Genomic DNA, 12,968 nt, shown 5'->3' on the forward strand with positions numbered 1-12,968 from the left:
AACACACATCCTACACAGTATAGATGTCAACTCTACTCCCTATCAGTCTGGTCCTGAAGGGCCCTCAGATAAATCCACTGTGATACATTACCCTCAAGAATATGACTAATGACTAAAAACAAATAACCCAAAACTATATTTCAAGATATTGTCAAGAGTACGTACAGAGTGAAGTGAAGGAGAGAGGTCTTGTACAGTGAGTCAACTGACTGGTAGTGAGTGGGAACTGCTAGTAAGTGTCAGTTCTGTAGTTGCGTAGGGGTTGGGTTAAATGCGGAAGACACATTTCAGTTGAAGCATTCAGTTGTACAACTGACTAGGTATCCCCATTTCCTTTCCCTTTGATGCATATTTAACCCTCCTGCTGTGTTCCGGTGGAATTGAACCGGTTTTCTCTCTGAAAAATGTTGTTCATTTAATCTGATTGTCATAAGGTTCATAAGGTCATAAGGTTCCATGACTTTGTCCACACAGGGCATCTGAACACACAAAATACATTTTGATGATTTTCATTACATTTTGGGTGTTTTTTTAAAAAACTGTCATTTTGGACCGGGAACACATAATTAATTAACATGAAACGAACACAACAGGAGGCTTTAAGTAGTCAGAACAAAAATCTAATGTTTTGCTTTCGTTGTAAAGCCTTTTTGAAATCGGACAGTGTGGTTAGATTAACCTCTACGGGCTAGGGGGCAGCATTGAGAATTTTGGAAAAAATATGTGCCCATTTTTAACTGCCTCCTACACCAACTCAGAAGCTAGAATATGCATATTATTGTTCAGGTTTGGATAGAAAACACCCTAAAGTTTCTAAAACTGTTTGAATGGTGTCTGTGAGTATAACAGAACTCCTATGGCAGGCAAAAACCTGAGAAGGTTTCATGCAGGAAGTACCCTGTCTGACAAGGTGTTGTTGTTCTTGCTTCTGTTTATTGAAGAGTCAGGATCTTAGCTGTAACGTGACAATTCCCAGGGCTCCAATAGACTCTCAGAACCCGGGAAAAACCTGAACGATGACGAGGCAGCCTCAGGCTGAAACACATTATCTCCTTTTCCAAGTGTCCCATCAGTGGACAATAGAATTAGGCGCGTGCGCGATTCGCCCCCGTGGAGTATTTTCATTTGGCTGTTTAGCTAATTGCAGATTCCCGGTCGGAATATTATCGCTTTTCTACGAGATAAATTGCATAAAAATTGATTTTAAACAGCGGTTGACATGCTTCGAAGTACGGTAATGGAATATTTAGAAATGTTTTGTCACGTTCTGCGCCATGCGAGCGACCGTGATTTAGCATTCTGATAGTGTCTAGAACGCACGAACAAAACGCCGCTGTTTGGATATAACGATGGATTATTTGGGACCAAACCTACATTTGTTATTGAAGTAGAAGTCCTGGGAGTGCATTCTGACGAAGAACAGGAAAGGTAAGACCATTTTTCTTATAGGAAATATGATTTTGATGAAGGCTAAACTTGCCGGGTGTCTAAATAGCTAGCCCGTGATGGCTGGGCTATGTACTTAGAATATTGCAAAATGTGCTTCATCCGAAAAGCTATTTTAAAATCGGACATATCGAGTGCATAGAGGAGTAATGTATCTATAATTCTTAAAATAATTGTTATGCTTTTTGTGAACGTTTATCGTGAGTAATTTAGCAAATTGTTAGTAAATTCCCCGGAAGTTTGCGGGGGGTATGCTTTTTCTGAACGTCACATGCTAATGTATAAAGCTGGTTTTTGATATAAATATGAACTTGATTGAACAGACATGCATGTATTGTATAACATAATGTCCTAGGTGTGTCATCTGATGAAGATAATAAAAGGTTAGTGCTGCATTTAGCTGTGGTTTAGGTTTTTGTGACATTATATGCTAGCTTGAAAAATGGGTGTCTGATTATTTCTGGCTGGGTACTCTGCTGACATAATCTAATGTTTTGCTTTCGTTGTAAAGCCTTTTTGAAATCGGACAGTGTGGTTAGATTAACAAGAGTCTTGTCTTTAAATAGCTGTAAAATAGTCATATGTTTGAGAAATTGAAGTAATAGCATTTCAAACGTTTTAAAAATCGCGCCACAGGATTACACTAGCTGTTACGTAGGTGGGAGGAATTCGTCCCACCGGTCCCATAGAGGTTAACCTCTCTAGGGTCGGCGGGACGAAATCGTCCCACATACTCAACAGCCAGTTGAATCCCGTGGCGCGATATTCAAATACCTTAGAAATGCTATTACTTCAATTTCAAATACTTCCGATTTTAAAATAGCTTTTCGGTGAAAGCACATTTTGCAATATTCTCAGTAGATAGCCCGGCATCACAGGGCTAGCTATTTAGACACCCACCAAGTTTAGCACTCACCAAAATCAGATTTACTATAAGAAAAATGTTATTACCTTTGCGGTCTTCGTCAGAATGCACTCCCAGGACTTCTACTTCAACAACAAATGTTGGTTTGGTTCAAAATAATCCATAGTTATGTTCAAATATCCTCTGATTTGTTAGTGCGTTCAAGACACTATCCGAATGGTAAAGAAGGGTGATGCGCACGACGCATTTCGTGACAAAAAAATTCTAAATATTCCATTACCGTACTTCGAAGCATGTCAACCGCTGTTTAAAAAAAAAAATTATGCCATTTTTCTCGTAAAAAAGCGATAATATTCCGACCGGGAATCTGTGTTTATGTTCAAAGACGATAGAAAATAAAAACTTGGGGTCGACTCGTGCACAGCCCATCGCCTCAGCCCATTGTCCTCTGATAGAGCACTTGCCAAAAGCGCTAATGTGTTTCAGCCTGGGGCTGGAATTACATCATTCAGCTTTTTCCCGCCTTCTGAGAGCCTATGGGAGCCGTAGGAAGTGTCACGTTACAGCAAAGATCCTCAGTCTTCAATAAACAGAGTCAAGAAGCTCAAGGAATGGTCAGACAGGCCACTTCCTGTAAGGAATCTTCTCAGCTTTTTGCCTGCCATATGAGTTCTGTTATACTCACAGACACCATTCAAACAGTTTTAGAAACTTCAGGGTGTTTTCTATCCAAAGCCAATGATTATATGCATATTCTAGTTACTGGGCAGGAGTAGTAACCAGATTAAATTGGGTACGTTTTTTGTCCGGCCGTGCAAATACTGCCCCCTATCTCCAACAGGTTAACGAGAGTCTTGTCTTTAAAATGGTGTAAAATAGTCATATGTTTGAGAAATTTAAGTAAGAGCATTTCTAAGGTATTTGAATATCGCGCCACGGGATTCCACTGGCTGTTGAGTAGGTGGGACGATTTCGTCCCACATACCCTAGAGAGGTTATCCATCTATAGTCTAATGTAGCCTGTTATCAATATATAGTCTAATGTAGCCTGTTATCCATATTTAGTCAATATAGCCTGCTATCCATATATAGACTAATGTAGCCTGTTATCCATATATATACTAACGTACCAATACTACTCCTAAACACATCCCACCGTCACTGTGTCTCATGTTAATACTACTCCTAAACATAACCCACCATCACTGTGTCTCATGTTAATACTACTCCTAAACACAACCCACCATCACTGTGTCTCATGTTAATACTACTCCTAAACACAACCCACCATCACTGTGTCTCATGTTAATACCACTCCTAAACACAACCCACCATCACTGTGTCTCATGTTAATACTACTCCTAAACACAACCCACCATCACTGTGTCTCATGTTAATACTACTCCTAAACACAACCCACCATCACTGTGTCTCATGTTAATACTACTCCTAAACACAACCCACCATCACTGTGTCTCATGTTAATACCACTCCTAAACACAACCCACCATCACTGTGTCTCATGTTAATACTACTCCTAAACACAACCCACCATCACTGTGTCTCATGTTAATACTACTTCTAAAGCTCTTACGAAGCATCCACTCAATCACTCTAACTCTTAATGTCACTCTTGCTTTAGGCCATTTTCAAAATGTCTCCACAACAATCTATTACTCTCAGAGCTCTTAAAATAGCATGCACAAGTCTTCATGTAAAACCACATGTACAACGTACATCCCATCTTTTGTAGCACACAATATAGCTCAGTATTTGTCAAGGGTGCAAATAATTTTGGTTGTGACTGTATATCCAACAATCAGATTAATATATAAAAATACATTGACACTCACACAGAAACAGACACATAACACACACACACACACACACACACACACACACACACACACACACACACACACACACACACACACACACACACACACACACACACACACACACACACACACACACACACACACACACACACACAGTTATACTTGACCCTGTTTTACTTTGACAGTGAACATTGAATTGAGATCCGTCCATTACGGCATAATCTACTGATCACGTATTAAACATGCAATTGAATAAACTGAGCTAAACTAAACACATGAAACCACAGTCCATTAGATCATAATGATATGGACCGTCTGAGACACTTTATGAATACAGGCCCTGATGTAACAACCAAAACACAGTTCAATATAAACCAACAAGTACAAAGATACAGGGAGTCATGTGATGTATGGCTAAAAACATAAAAACAAAAACTATATTTCAAGATATCATCAAGTGTACTTACAGAGTGAAGTGAAGGGGAGAAGTCTTGAACAGTTAGTCAACTTACTGTCACTGCGTGGAAACAAGAAGTAGTCTACTGTAAGTATTAGTAGAAGCAGGAGTAGCCTGTGTGAGTTCTGTGGTTGATACATTTTAAAGTAGCCTAGTCAGGGCATTAACATGCAGCAACAGCATGTCACATAGGGGATGTTACTGTATCTAAATAGAAAATGGTCTAAAGTCAGCATACTGTAGTTGCATTTCTTTATTTGAGGAGTGGGCCTACATGTTTTACAAGAGACAAAATGTGACCCATTCCATCACTCCTCATCAGCTGGTACTGAAGGTTCCAGAACAGATGAAAGGAGAGTATCTTTGGTTCCAGTGTTCTAGACTAGAGCTCTCCCTACTGACATCTCAACATTACTGCAGCTTCCAGGCTTCATACGTCTCTACAAGTCAATGAAAATATACAAAATAGAAGGTAGAAAATGGCATAAGTATAGAATAAAACAGTCACGCACATAAAAATACTGTGTTATTGGGACTTATGTTGAACTGGCGTTTGAATTGAGTGAATTAGTGAGCTCAGCTAGCTTGTTAGCTACATGAAGCTGCTGTTATTCAGTGATAAACAAGCATTTTTGTGCATCACACAGCTACTCTGAATGGACTGGATTGTGAACAATACGATGCACTGCTGCTGAAATTACAGCAAGACCCCATCATTAGCTAGTGTGCTAGCTAGTTAGCTAACATTTATCTATCAACATTAGCTAGGTAGAAACAACAGACAACAGTGAGCTGTCATTATGCCAAGGCCAAGGCAAGCTGCTCTGAATTTCCAGTGTGCTTGTGTGAAAGAGGTGTCTTCAGCTCACTGATCTTCAGAACAATGGACTCAAAGTGAACCCTGACATGCATATAACTAAGTCTGTTATAAGTCTGTCTGTCTGTCTGCTACCCTATGCTTTGACCTCTTTCTCCCCTCTCTCTCCAGATGAAATCTTGCGACTTGTGACGGCCGGCCGCCCAACAACCTGCCCGCTTGACCCTATCCCCTCCTCTCTTCTCCAGACCATTTCCGGAGACCTTCTCACCTCGCTCATCAACTCATCCTTGACCACTGGCTACGTCCCTTCCGTCTTCAAGAGAGCGAGAGTTGCACCCCTTCTCAAAAAACCTACACTCGATCCCTCTGATGTCAACAACTACAGACCAGTATCCCTTCTTTCTTTTCTCTCCAAAACTCTTGAGCGTGCTGTCCTTGGCCAGCTCTCTTGCTATCTCTCTCAGAATGACCTTCTTGATCCAAATCAGTCAGGTTTCAAGACTGGTCATTCAACTGAGACTGCTCTTCTCTGTGTCACGGAGGCTCTCCGCACTGCTAAAGCTAACTCTCTCTCCTCTGCTCTCATCCTTCTCGACCTATCTGCTGCCTTTGATACTGTGAACCATCAGATCCTCCTCTCCACCCTCTCCGAGTTGGACATCTCCGGCGCGGCTCACTCTTGGATTGCGTCCTACCTGTCCGGACGCTCCTACCAGGTGGCGTGGCGAGAATCCGTCTCCGCACCACGTGCTCTCACCACTGGTGTCCCTCAGGGCTCAGTTCTAGGCCCTCTCCTATTCTCGCTATACACCAAGTCACTTGTCTCTGTCATATCCTCACATGGTCTCTCCTATCATTGCTACACAGACGACACACAATTCATCTTCTCCTTTCCCCCTTCTAATAACCAGGTGGCGAATCGCATCTCTGCATGTCTGGCAGACATATCAGTGTGGATGACGGATCACCACCTCAAGCTAAACCTTGGCAAGACGTAGCTGCTCTTCCTCCCGGGGAAGGACTGCCCGTTCCATGATCTCGCCATCACGGTTGACAACTCCATTGTGTCCTCCTCCCAGAGTGCTAAGAGCCTTGTCGTGACCCTGGACAACACCCTGTCGTTCTCCGCTAACATCAAGGCGGTGACCCGATCCTGTAGGTTCATGCTCTACAACATTCGCAGAGTACGACCCTGCCTTACACAGAATGCGGCGCAGGTCCTAATCCAGGCACTTGTCATCTCCTGTCTGGATTACTGCAACTCGCTGCTGGCGGGGCTCCCTGCCTGTGCCATTAAACCCCTACAACTCATCCAGAACGCCGCAGCCCGTCTGGTGTTCAACCTTCCCAAGTTCTCTCACGTCACCCCGCTCCTCCATTTCCAGTTGAAGCTCGTATCTGCTACAAGACCATGGTGCTTGCCTACGGAGCTGTGAGGGGAACGGCCCCTCCGTACCTTCAGGCTCTGATCAGTCCCTACACCCAAAGAAGGGCACTGCGTTCATCCACCTCTGGCCTGCTCGCCTCCCTACCTCTGCGGAAGCACAGTTCCCGCTCAGCCCAGTCAAAACTGTTCGCTGCTCTGGCACCCCAATGGTGGAACAAGCTCCCTCACGACGCCAGGACAGCGGAGTCAATCACCACCTTCCGGAGACACCTGAAACCCCACCTCTTTAAGGAATACCTGGGATAGGATAAAGTAATCCTTCTAACCCCCCCCCCCTAAAAGATTTAGATGCACTATTGTAAAGTGGTTGTTCCACTTGATATCATAAGGTGAATGCACCAATTTGTAAGTCGCTCTGGATAAGAGCGTCTGCTATATGACGTAAATGTAAAGGTAAATGTCTGGGATTATTGTGTCCCATTGTGTCTGCATGATGCGTGTTTCTTTTAAATGACAATGAATAATCTTTCATGTAATTGGTTATTGCTGATTCGTTATTGTTATTTTATTGTCTGATCTTTTTTTTGTAGCATTTTTAATAAAATCAACTGCATTGTTAGTTAAGGGCTTGTCATTAACCATTTTACAGTAAGGTCTACACCTGTTGTGTTTGGTGCATGTAACTAATACAATTTGATTTGTGTGTTTAGGTGCTGGACTTTAGGTGCTGGACTGCTCCCTCTGACACTGGGTTTCTGAACCTCTACATGTCTAAACCGTTTGGGGGGGTTCTACTAGCTGACATATGGAATTGTTTTAAGGTGGTCATACCATGGATCATTTAGCTATTTGATTTTGAATTATAGTACCCCTTTAGGTAAAAAAGGAGAAGGACTAATGTTTGTGAGAGCAGGCAGGTGACTGCAATATCGTCTGCCTGGAACATGCCCCATATTCAATTGTAATTCAATAAAAAATAACATTTATTTATCCCCTGTAGGGGGCAATTACTAAACACCCTATGGCATCAGGCTGGCAGTGAGTCTGAGTGACATCTCAAGGGGTCACATTTTCAGGTCACATGTCCAGTCACATGACCATACATACATACACAGTAAAACACATGATAACAACAGATGTCAGCCCCCTTAGTGTCTACAACATGGTCATCATAGAGGAGGTTCACTGGGAAAAGATCCCATCAAGGTTCTAATGATGACATCATCTCCATCATCTGACATCAATGATGACATCATCTCCATCATCTGACATCAATGATGACATCATCTCCATCATGACATCAATGATGAGGGAGAGGGGGAAGGAAATCAGAGGTGCACTCTTCTTCACTTTGATTTACACTTCACACACTCATTCTATATATCTAGTGTTCTGTCCCCCCATCCACCATCCCCCCCAAAACTCCTGTTCCCTTTTAAAGTTGGGACACGGTCCCTCATCCTCTTCCTTAATCTTCATCATTCTCCTCCCTCTCTACTATCCAGTCACTGTGTGGTGGTCAGGGTTGTCATGGTGGTCAGCGTTGCCATGGATTCCTGTCTCTTCCTCTCTTGTCAGGCTTGTGTTTGAAGCGACATTTGTCAGCATAGAAACAGCCGGTGGTCCTCCAGAAGAAACACTCGTCACCGTTGATGGGAGCCATCCTCCTGGTCCTGGGAGAGAGAGAGACAAACAGTATCAAAACACAAACACCTGCACCTGTGCTCCTGCTTCCTCCTTCCATCACTTTGTACATTTCAAAAGTTTATGAGTTGATTGATAACACTTTAGAATAACTCATAATGATGTTTTGACAGACAGACAGATGTCTTTACCCTGTGGAGGCGTACTGGGAGGCTGAGGAGGTGATGAGGCCTATAGGGTTGGTCCTCTGAGGAGAGGGAGGGGTTCTCTACAGCCAGCGGTCTAGGTACTTGATCACCAGCCTAGTGCTCTCCAGCTCCATCCCCTGGACAGGAGGACAAACAGCAGCAACAGTCAAAATATTTAGAATGGAACCAATAGCAAAGTCCCAAAAGTACAATGGAACCAATAGCATTGTCCCAAAAGTAAAATGGAGCCAATAGATTAGTCTCAAAAGTACAAGAAAAGGTTAACTTATTATTTGTAAAACCAGAGAGTCATTCTAATGTACTATCTTTGGTGAAACGTAGCTAAACCTCACAATAAATCATTATTAGATGTACAGTATGTATTTCTATATTGTTGTAATACTAGCTGTCTGGGTACCTGATCACCAGCCTGGTGCTCTCCAGCTCCACCCCCTGGACAGGAAGACAAACCGCAGGCGTAGTCCAAATACATACAAATGATCCAGTAGCATGGTCCCAAAAGTACAATGGAACTAAAAGCATTATCCCATAAGTACAATGAAACCAATAACATTGCATTGGATTTTATTACCGGCTTGTTTTTCATTTGCCGCCAGAAAGGAGTTGAATCGTTGTACTTTTCTCTCTGTGTTGGACAGTGATACTATTTATGTGCAAGACTCATGCTCTCCACTGAAGGCTCTTGACTCTGTGTATCATGCAGAGATGTCTAACTCACCATTGTGATCTCTACAGTGCTGTCAGGTGGACATCAGTAGCAACACGCAGGCTCAAACAAGGGTACATTCTTATTCAGAAGACCATTTAAGGAAAACTGCCATTTTATATATTCTCTCTTCTAGCATGAAATGAGAACACGTACAAACTCAGATCTCAATGTTGTTTTATGCTAACAGTTCTGAAAATTAGAACCAAACATGAAAAAAAGCCCTTTCATTATTCAGCCCCTTGATCTTAGAATGTCCTCCATTGGAGGAGTTCAAAGGACAAATAGATGAACAGGTTATTGAGATATGTAGCTGTTTCTAGTTGTCAGCCCATGTCACTAGTTTGTATTGCCTTATTTTAAGCCCCCGTCCCCACAGGAGACCTTTTGTCTCTTGCCAGGCCGCCATTGTAAATAAAAAATGTGTTCTTAATTGACTTGCCTGGTTAAATAAAGATTATCCAAAAGTGCAATGGAACCAATAGTATAGTCCCAAAAGTACAATATAACCAATAGCACAGTCCTAAGCGTACAATGGAACCAATAGTATAGTCCCAAAAGTATAATGTGACCAATGGCATAGTCCCAAAAGTACAATTGAACCAATAGCATGGTCCCAAAAGTACACACTCCTTAAGTTCAAGCTAAAAAATTGATAGCACATCTCACATAGTTCAATGCATATGACAGCATTATGTTTCATCCCACCACTCACCTTTAGCCTCTCCAAGGTGCAAGTGGACACGTAGGGATTCTTGAAGTTGACAAAGGCACATAATCTCTCTTGTAGAACTCTGATACTCTCTCTCTCCCCACAACTACAGTACATAACCTAGATTTAGAATGTAGAACGTTGATACTCTCTCTCTCCCCACAACTACAGTACAGAATAAAGAATTAGAATGTAGAACTCTGATACTCTCTCTCTCCCCACAACTACAGTACAGAATAAAGAATTAGAATGTAGAACTCTGATACTCTCTATCTCCCCACAACTACAGTACAGAACATAGAGAGTATCAGAGTTCTACATTCTAATTATATCTCCCCACAACTAAAGTACAGAATGTAGGAGAGGAAGGGAAGGAGGTGACCACAGTCAAAATACAAGGAATATAGGAACAGGGTGCTATTTGAGACAGCCTATAGAACCTATAACTGTAGGAATATATGCTGTGGAATAACCAGAATTAAACATACTCGCCAAAAGGAGATCTGAGGGGAGGAGAGGTCCACCACTGGAGTCCTGAGGGGAGGTGAGGTCCACCACTGGAGTCAAGAGGGGAGGTGAGGTCCACCACTGGAGTCAAGAGGGGAGGTGAGGTCCACCACAGGAGTCCTGAGGGGAGGTGAGGTCCACCACTGGAGTCCTGAGGGGAGGAGAGGTCCACCACAGGAGTCCTGAGGGGAGGAGAGGTCCAACACTGAAGTCCTGAGGGGAGGAGAGGTCCACCACTGGAGTCCTGAGGGGAGGAGAGGTCCTTCCCTCAGGAAACATTGTAGCTAAACCTCACAATAAATCAATGTTAGATGAACAGCATGTATTTCATTATTGTTGTAGTATTTTGGGTAAATCAGAAATCAAACTCCTCTAATAATGGCTATGCTCCCTGTGGTGGGTTCTGGTAGTGCAGTCTGTATATACAATACCACCTGTGGTGGGGTCTGGTAGTGCAGTCTGTCTATACAATACCCCCTGTGGTGGGGTCTGGTAGTGCAGTCTGTCTATACAATACCCCCTGTGGTGGGGTCTGGTAGTGCAGTCTGTCTATACAATACCCCCTGTGGTGGGTCTGGTAGTGCAGTCTGTCTATACAATACCCCCTGTGGTGGGTCTGGTAGTGCAGTCTGTATATACAATACCCCCTGTGGTGGGTCTGGTAGTGCAGTCTGTATATACAATACCCCCTGGGGTGGGTCTGGTAGTGCTGTCTGTATATACAATACCCCCTGTGGTGGGGTCTGGTAGTGCAGTCTGTCTATACAATACCCCCTGTGGTGGGTCTGGTAGTGCAGTCTGTCTATACAATACCCCCTGTGGTGGGTCTGGTAGTGCAGTCTGTATATACAATACCCCCTGTGGTGGGTCTGGTAGTGCAGTCTGCATATACAATACCCCCTGTGGTGGGGTCTGGTAGTGCAGTCTGTATATACAATACCCCCTGTGGTGGGGTCTGGTAGTGCAGTCTGTATATACAATACCCCCTGTGGTGGGGTCTGGTAGTGCAGTCTGTCTATACTATGGCGGGGAGACAGACAGACTAATAATACATTGATTCATAACTATTTCCACTCAGCTCTTGTTTCTTGTATTTCTGCCTATTAGACACATGATGGTGGCATTGAATCATTTAACCATGAGTGGCTAGGACAGCGTTTCCTAAACTCAGTCCTGGGAACCCCAAGGTTCAATGGTAAATGGTAAAACCCCATATAACTAAGTCTGACCTCAAGGAGTTCCCCACTAGGCAGGTAGCCTAGTGGTTAGAGCTGAGTTGAGGAAACGCTGGCCTAGCCACTCATGGTTAAATGATTCAATGCCACCATCATGTGTCTAATAGGCAGAAATACAAGAAACAAGAGCTGAGTGGAAATAGTTATGAATCAGTGTATAATTAGTTAATCAAATAATCTAAGTATTTATTGTCTTAAATGTTGATCGTGTTTACAACATGATGCTTATACTGTATTGACACTAAACCACACAGTAAAAACTGCAAAGGTAAACATGTATTTAACGTATATAAGGTACATAATAATGAAGAATGTGATGACAAAACAAGTGATATCATGACACTGAACAATATAGCATTACGTAATATACAATTATAATTAATATAAAATGTAAAAAACTGCAAATGTTTAAATGTATGTAATGTACTGATTACATTTTTTTTTTATTAAAAAAAACAATATCGTATTGCATAATATTTTTTACCTTTATTTAACTAGGCAAGTCAGCTAAGAACAAATTCTTATTTTCAATGAAGGCCTAGGAACAGTGGGTAACCTGCCTTGTTCAGGCGGAGATCGACAGATTTGTACCTTGTCAGCTCAGGGTTTCGATCTTGCAACCTTCCGGTTACTAGTCCAACACTCTAACCACTAGGCGATCTGCCACCCCAATATAGGCTACCTGCCACCCCAATATAGGCTACCTGCCACCCCAATATTGGCTACCTGCCACCCCAATATAGGCTACCTGCCACCCCAATATAGGCTACCTGCCGCCCCAATATAGGCTACCTGCCGCCCCAATATAGGCTACCTGCCTCCCCAATATAGGCTACCTGCCGCCCCAATATAGGCTACCTGCCGCCCCAATATAGGCTACCTGCCACCCCAATATAGGCTACCTGCCTCCCCAATATAGGCTACCTGCCACCCCAATATAGGCTACCTGCCACCCCAATATAGGCTACCTGCCACCCCAATATAGGCTACCTGCCACCCCAATATAGGCTACCTGCCACCCCAATATAGGCTACCTGCCACCCCAATATAGGCTACCTGCCACCCCAATATAGGCTACCTGCCGCCCCAATATAGGCTACCTGCCACCCCAATATAGGCTACCTGCCGCCCCAATATAGGCT

At 43.1% G+C, this 12,968-nt stretch overlaps 1 protein-coding gene across 1 annotated transcript in view; it reads right to left on the minus strand.

The window, feature by feature from the left end:
* The window catches only part of LOC115147482 (uncharacterized), a 54,577-nt gene that overhangs the window by 26,165 nt on the left and 15,444 nt on the right, over positions 1-12,968 (minus strand). The window lies entirely within an intron of this gene.

The sequence above is a fragment of the Salmo trutta genome, chromosome 14, assembly GCF_901001165.1.
Source record: "Salmo trutta chromosome 14, fSalTru1.1, whole genome shotgun sequence".
Classification (NCBI taxonomy): domain Eukaryota; kingdom Metazoa; phylum Chordata; class Actinopteri; order Salmoniformes; family Salmonidae; genus Salmo; species Salmo trutta.